The following is an 8,577-nucleotide window of genomic DNA, read 5'->3' on the forward strand; positions in this document are numbered from 1 at the left end:
TTTCATTTCGAACGTTCGAGTCCCATAGACTTCAATGGGGTTCTAACGTTCGTTCGAATTTGGGGTCCGTTCTGGTGTGAACCGAACCGGGGGGTGTTCGGCTCATCCCTACTGCATATCCATATACAAATAACAAGTGACAACCCCCCTAAAAATTTGTGTATCCTTCCCCCCCCCCAGACCCTTCCTACCTCCCAACCAAAGCCCCCCCACCCCACTCAAACCCAGATAGCCCACCCCTACCCTCTGCTCCACCGAAACCCTATTCCCCCTCTCTGTAATGATGTGAATGCTGGTGTTCTAACAAAAGTCCCACCAGGTTGGTAACCTCTGCAGAGGATTGTTGATAACTAGTTACTCTATACTAGATAGTCCACTACTCTGTGTGATACTCCTCTCACATGTGCCGGGTCCAATCTGTTGCAAATAGTGATAGGCTTTGACGTGTTTGAATCAAACCCCCCAGGAAGCTGTCACTGCACACTGCCAATCATAGGCAGTGAGGCATTTCCCGACCAGCAGCTGCACATACACATGCTGACTATGATTGGCGTTGTGCAGAGCCAGCTTTCTAGCGGGTTCGATCCGAACACATCCGAGCCCATTCCTAGGTGTAAATTACCGATAGAATATAGTGAAGGTTAATCAACCTTCGGCAGGTGCGGGGTATAGATAATGTGGTGATAAGCATAAGCTGTATAGGTATTGTTGTGTAACCTTTATATACCGGGAAACTGCTATGAATCCAATAAGGTTGTCACAGGTTTATGAAGGTGTCTCATAAATAGTAAGCTGTGTCCAGCCTACTAGTGATTGGATCAGCTGACCCTTTGTGGTTTAAGCAGCTGATTGATCTTCAGCTAAACTACTGGGATATTCCCACACAGCCTGTCATTGCATTATGCCCCACACACGCGGTCAGAAATTCCGACGGGAAAAGTCTGATCGGATAATATTGTCGGAAAATCCGATCGTGTGTGGGCTCTATCTGACTTTTTCTGTCAGAATTTCCAATGGAAATTGCTCTCCTCTGAGTGCCTGTTTATCATGCTTTGTAAATTGCTTCTCCTGTTGAGTTGTGAAGCGATCACTGTAATCTCGCAAGATGTAGCGGGATTATAGTAATAGGAAGTGAAACATTCTGAAGTTTAACACAAGCACCACACATTACACACCTGATATTAATAAAACAATAAACTTACATTCCCCCTACACAATATACATTAACCTAATTATTCAAAAACATTGTTTTTATCAATATTTAAAGATCATACATGTGCCTATTTATTAATTAAAATAAAATATGATTCCTAACCGATAACCCCCCCCCCGTATAACTGTAATAGAACAGTCCATGGGTAAAACCATGTTTTAGGGTTTACAAATTTTTTTTTACTAATAAATTAATAATGATATAAAAATGACTTTAATAATAGCATTTTAATGCAGGTAGAATATATATATATATATATATATATATATATATATATATATATATATATATCAAATATAATATAATATATATAAAGAATCGTTAATAACAGTGATTTCAGCTGCCATCATCACAGTATAACCACTTGCAGTACAGCAACTTACTGCTATGTCACTGGTCATCAAGTGGATATATTATTTAGATGTATATGTGCATATATACATAGATATACAGTATCTCACAAAAGTGAGTACACCCCTCACATTTTTGTAAATATTTTATTCTATCTTTTCATGTGACAACACAGAAGAAATTAAACTTTGCTACAATGTAAATAGTGAGTGTACGGCTTGTATAACAGTGTGAATTTGTTGTCACCTCAAAATAACTCAACACACAGCCATTAATGTCTAAACCACTGGCAACAAATGTGAGTACACCCCTAAGTGAAAATGTCCAAATTGGGCCCAAAGTGTCAATATTTTGTGTGGCCACCATTATTTTCCAGCACTGCCTTAACCCCCTTGGGCATTAAGGTCAGCAGAGCTTCACAGGTTGACACTGGAGTCCTCTTCCACTCATCCATGATGACATCACAGAGCTGGTGGATGTTAGAGACCTTGCGCTCTTCCACCCTCCGTTTGAGGATACCCCACAGATGCTCAATAGGGTTTAGGACTGGAGACATGCTTAGCCAGTCCATCACCTTTACTCTCAGCTTCTTTAGCAAGGCAGTGGTCGTCTTGGAGGTGTGTTTGGGGTCATTATGATGTTGGAATACTGCCCTGCACCCCAGTCTCTGAAGGGAGGGGATCATGCTCTGCTTCAGTATGTCACAGTACATGTTGGCATTCATGGTTCCCTCAATGAACTGTAGCTCTCCAGTGCCGGCAGCACTCATGCGGCTCCAGACCATGACACTCCCACCACCATGCTTGACTGTAGGCAAGACACACTTGTCTGTGTACTCCTCACCTGGTTGCCGCCACACATGCTTAACACCATCTGAACCAAATAAATTTATCTTGGTCTCATCAGACCACAGGACATGGTTCCAGTAATCCAGTCTGCTTGTCTTCAGCAAACTGCCGGCTATACACTATAAATTCCTAACCTGCTCGTTTTGTGGTATGTAATGGTAGGGGAGATGTGTTCTGACTGTTCGGCCACTGGATGAAAGAAGGAAATCAAAAGACTTCCTGCTTTCTCCAGAATACTCACCCGGCTTTGCACTTCTCTCTGGTTCTCCACCTCTGAGCTGGTGAATCAGAGAGGGAGAATTATGTCACAGATCGCCAGTGAGGTGCCGAGATCGCACCTTCATAAACTGGCTGTTTACAATAGTCCTCATGTCCTGCTTCCTGCAGACATGAGGGTGGTGCAATCAATGGTACAGTGTGTGTTGACTCTCTGACTCTCTAGCTGTTACCTACAAACAGTGGGACTTCCATTCAGTGTAGCGAGGTATCCTGGCTGAGCATTCACACCATCAACATGCATTCCAGTGGGACACAAGGGCTCCCAACAATGAGAGGGTGGGCGGGGGCAGGTGTTCTTGTCTTCAGAGGTTACCAGCCTGGTGGGACTTTTGTTAGGACTCCAGTATTCACATCATTAGAGAGAGGGAGGAATAAAGGTAGTGGTGTGAGGGTAGGGGTGAACTAACTAGTTTTGGGTGGGGGCTTAGGGGTTAGGAAGGGTTGGGGGGGGAAGGAATGCGTTTATTTTTAGGGGTGTTTGTCACTGGTTATTTTTATATGGATATATGTCCCATGATCATTAAAGAGTAATGGTAAACTTAGTAGGTGCTGCATCCTCTTGGGGTTTTCTTAAGTGTTTTTGGATGCACCATCCCCTACATTTTTGGGTGTCGGCACCATAACCATTTACACTCCCAGAGATCAAATTTTTTGTGGGTTTCTGTAGTGCTGTAATAAGTACCTGTTGGTAGGTTGATCGGAGATCTCTTGTTGAACTTTATTTTTGGTACTTCTTAAACTTTGAAGAAATACACTTTAAGAATGAGAAGTGTATAAAAAATAAAAAATGGGTTTAACAGTATACTTTTCTGAGTAAGAAAATAAAACAAAATATAAACCCTGTGGAAGTGTGTGTCCAGATGTTAGAGAACTATACTGGTACAGATCAGATATTTGTACTACATGATGTACATCAATGTTTGTTAGCAGTAGAAGAGGGGGATGGGATGTTGATTTTTAGAACAGTAAAACCTACTTTCACTGAATTCCAGCATCAATCATTTGACTCAAATGTTATTACATATCTTAAAATAGTTATATGAAAAATACTATTCTTTCATCATTCAAGCCCTTATTAGGAAACAGTACAGTAGAAAGATTGCATTCTTACGTTATATACCTTTATAATGATCAATTATTTTCACATAACCTCAATAGTCTCATTCTCCATCTCTCCAAACCTGGAACAGAGACCATTATCTGGGGACTCTTCTCCTTCATACAAGAAATACCCTAAAGCAGGGATATGCAATTAGCGGACTGTTGCAAAACTACAAGTCCCATCATGCCTCTGCCTCTGCGTGTCATGCTTGTGGCTGTCAGAGTCTTGCTATGCCTCATAGGACTTGTAGTTCTACAACAGCTGGAGGTCCGCTAATTGCATATCCCCGCCCTAAAGAAACCCTTATGCCGTGTACACACAATCAGAATTTTGGCCAGAAAAAGCTCTGATGGTTTTCCAGACGGAATTCCGACGGGATTTCACTCAAGCTGTCTTGCCTACACATGGTCACACCAAATTCAGACCGTCAAGAACACGTTGACATATAACACGTACGATGGGACTAGAAAAAGGAAGTTCAATACCCAGTAGCCAATAGCTTCCGGCTCGTAGTTGAATCTGAGCATGCGTGAGTTTTTGCGCGTCGGAATTGCATACACACAATCGCATTTTCGGATAGCAACTTTCTCCGACTGAAAAATTGAGAACATGCTCTCAATCTTTTGCTGGCCGAATTTCGGCCAGCAAATGTCCAAAGGAGCATACACATGATCGCATTTTATGACCAAAAGCTCTCGTCGGTCTTTTACTGCCCGAATTTCCAATCGTGTGTATGGGGCATTAGTCCAGTTAGTAAAGAATATTCATATACGATAAAATGATTTTCAATCTAACATCCTTTAGCATTGTTTGAGTGAGGACCAGAGTGGGTAGACGAGGTGAGGCAAGAGGCATCCCCGCTTAGAATAGAAAGCCCTGAAAACTATAGATACTGGAGATTGGAACTTGAGTTTTTGTGAACCAGCTCCAATGATATCTGAGAACCTGCTGTGCTCTTCCTTTTGTGGTATTGAGGAATAAGTTCACATTCCCTTAATCATTGTTTTATCAATGGGTAGTCAGATCATACAAGGTCTGGAAAGCCTCAAGCAAATCCATGTCATTAACAACACTCAACCTGCCAATAATTTGTGCCAGTCATGCGTGATCCCTGAGAACAAATGAACATTGGCCCTTTTACCATATTGGAAAAAAACATTTTATGTGTGCCTTACATTAATATGGTTTAACATTAATATGCTTTTTTTAGCCATATTTTCAATGTTGTCTTTTTCTTTCAATGAATCCAAATAATCCACAGAGCCCAAAGATGTTCACCTTGAAGAAATCCCTGTTACTCCTTTTCTTCCTTGGGACCATCAACTTATCTCTTTGTGAGGAAGAGTAAGTATGTTAAGTCTTTTTAAAATAAAAGTATAGACTTTTAAAGCTTCAAGTGGTTCTAAAATCTAAATATGTTTTACTTTAAAGCATTCTCTGCATTAAGTTGCCCAACTCCCCACTATAATACTCATAGCACCCGCACTTATGGGCCTTCTTCAATACTATATACCCCTTAACCCAAATATCCAATTATCAAATGTGGGAATTTAAAAAATTTACCCCTGTACATGTATTCAACAAAGTATTCAAAGATTAAGAGTCATGCTTAGCATAAACCTTATATAAATCCACCCCAAAGCACTTGTTCCTATGTTGATGGGGACAAGGACATCATCCCCACATCCGTGGGTGGTGGTTGTGTGGGTCTGCGGGCAGAGGGCCCGAGATCCTGCCCCCCCTACCCATTTACCAAAAAAGTGTCAAAGTAATAAAAACACACCGTTTTTGACCATTCCTTTATTAAAAAAATAAAAAAATAGCGTTCCCCCAATGTAAATCCATCGTCAATCACCCCGCACCCGAAAAATAAAAAAACAAAAACTCTTCCACCCTGCTGGCCGCCTACTGCTGGCTAAGCCGTTTGACATTTCTTATATAAGTAAGGAGCAGAGCCACCTGGCGACGTCCCCTGGTGGCACCTCCCCCTTCTGCCTTCATGGACTGGTGCATGCTGGGTCGGCAACATCACAAGGGGGCGGTGCCACCAGGTGATGTTGCGCCCCTTACCTATATAAGAAATGTTAAAAGGCTTAGCCTGCAGTAGGTCGGCAAGCCTTCATAAAGGCAGGAGAAATTTTGTTTATTTTTCCGGTGCAGCATGATTGACGATAGATTTACATCAGGGGACACTTTCTTTTTTTTTTTTTAATAAAGGAATTGTTAAACTGTGTGTGTGTGTTTTTATTACCTTTTGACAATTTTTGGTGAATAGGTAGGGGTACTATGTACCCAATACTCTCTCACATGAGGTGGGAGGGTCTTCCAAAAAGGGGGCTTCCAGATTCCAATAAGCCCCCCACCTGCAGACCCCCACAACCATCAGCCACGGTTGTAGGGATGAGGCCCTTGTCCCCATCAACATGGGGGCAAGGTGCTTTGTGGTGGAGGGAGCTCACTCCGGTTTTCTCCCCATTGCCTACAACTCCCAGCATGCACTCAGCTGGGCTAACTCCCGTTCGCGTCATTTCCTACTTCCAAATAGCGCGAGATTTCGGCAGTAGGCGATTTGCAAGGGATACATGAGGCTGCTATCCCAGGAGCCATTGCGAATCGTCTAGTGACGTAATCGCCTAGGCGATTGGAAAGGAGGAAGTAATGGGGAAAGACTAAACGAGCAAAAAAAAAATGCATATTGTGAAAAGTGCTGCTCATATAGACAAAGTAAAAAAATTGGTGGAACTCCGCTTTAAAATGAATATGTTGCTGTTTCTACATTTGTGCTAACCTTTTCTGCTCTCCTGCCATCGATGCTGGAGCACTGGAATGACACATATACTATATTATTGTTAAAAGTATTGTGACACCTGCCTTTACACGCACATGAAATTTAATGGCATCCCAGTCTTAGTCTGTAGGGTTCAATAGTGAGTTGGACCACCTTTCGCAGCTATAACAACTTCAACTTTTCTTGGAAGGCTGTCCAGAACGTTTAGGAGTGTGTCTATGGGAATATTGGACCATTCTTCCAGAAGTGACTCTGTAAAGAGCCGCGTCTGTGGCTCTTTAACCATGTGATCGGTTGTGTCCAATCACAGCTGGTCACATGTAAACACAGAGATGCCAGTAATTGGCGCTCCTCGCCTCACACTGACAGTGTGTGGCGAGGAGAGCCGGTCAGCAGCATCTCCTCGCAGGGGGACATCTACATATGTAATCAGGGCACTGATCATCAGTGTCCATTACAATATATCACCAAAAGTGTCACCAATCAGTGCCCACCAGTGCCAGCAATGAGTTCCCACCAGTGCCAGCAATCGGTGCCCATTAGTGATGTCAGTCAGTGATGGCTATAAATGCTGCCCATCAATGCCTATTACTGCTGTCCATCAATGCCCATCAGTACCGCCTATCAGTGCTACATATCAGTGCCACCTATCGGTGCCCATAAATGTGACATATTAGTGCCTCCTCATAATTGCCACACCATCAGTGCCCATAAGTGCCGCCTCATCAGTGCCCACCAGTTCAGCCTATCAGTGCCCACCAGTGCCACCTCATCAGCGCACATCACAGAAGGAGAAAAATTACTTTGTTACAAAATTTACTGACAGAAACTAAGTAAAATAAAATGTTTTTTCCAAACTTTTTGGTCTTTTTATTTTTTTATAAAAAAAAAAAAAAAACAGCAGTGAATAAATACCACCAAAAGAAAGCTCTATTTGTGTGAAGAAAATGATAAAAATGTCACCTGGGTACAGTGTAGCATGACCGCGCAATTGTCATTCAAAGTGCAACAGCGCTGAAAGCTGAAAAATGGCCTGGACAGGAAGGGGGTGTAAGTGCCTGTAGGAAAGTGGTTAAGCGGTGCCTTTCGGGCGCTAGCGGGGAGCTTTTAACCCCTGCTAGCACCTGAAGAAGGGGTTAAAAATGCCCGAGTTGCAGCGCTGCCCATTCATTGCAATGGGCAGGGGCAGTTTGGGATCGCTGTATTCAGTGCTCCCAAACCGTGTCAAAGATGCTGCTTACAGGACTTTTTCTTACATCCCGCAAGTAAAAGCACTCGGGCTATCACATTCGGGCGGCATTGGAGGCAGTTTTCAGGTGCTATTTCTAGCACTAAAACACCTGAAAACTGCCTCAGTGTGAAGAGGGTCTAAGCCCTTGTACACACTGTCGGAGATTCCAACGGAATGTGTCATGTCGGACCGTTTTGTCGGATAATCCGACTGTGTGTGGTCTCCATTGGACTGTTTCCATCGGAGTATCCAACTTGTCCGTAAAATTTTCCGACAAAATGCTCCGATCATGTGTAGCCTACTCCAATGGACAAAGTGCCACGCATGCTCAGATCAAATTCCTAGACCAAAGCTATTGGCTACCAGCCTGAACGTAGTCCTGTCGTAACGAAGTAACGTCATCACGTTATGTACAATCAGATTTTCCGACAACTTTGTCCGAACGTGTGTATGCAACAGTTTCAGACAAAATCCGTCGGACAAAATCCAACGGATTTGGTTGTCAGAATGTCCGACCGTGTGTACAAGGGCTAAGAGATTCAGGTTTGTGACATCCCGCTGTGCCCTCTTCTTTCACCATGTTATTGTGGTCATAGTCAACGTGGCCTAAAAATACACATTTGTGGTCCCAGCGAAATACAGTTTTTGTATAATAATCAATGTTGGTTTATTTACCGATAACCGTGTCTTCTCCCAGGAGAGATGCCGATGAGGAAGAAAGAAGAGATGATCCAGATGAAAGCAATGTTGAAGTAGAAAAACGAT

The sequence above is a fragment of the Lithobates pipiens genome, unplaced genomic scaffold, assembly GCF_037356315.1.
Source record: "Lithobates pipiens isolate NorthernLeopardFrog02 unplaced genomic scaffold, aLitPip1_a1.2 Scaffold_88, whole genome shotgun sequence".
NCBI classification, from domain to species: domain Eukaryota; kingdom Metazoa; phylum Chordata; class Amphibia; order Anura; family Ranidae; genus Lithobates; species Lithobates pipiens.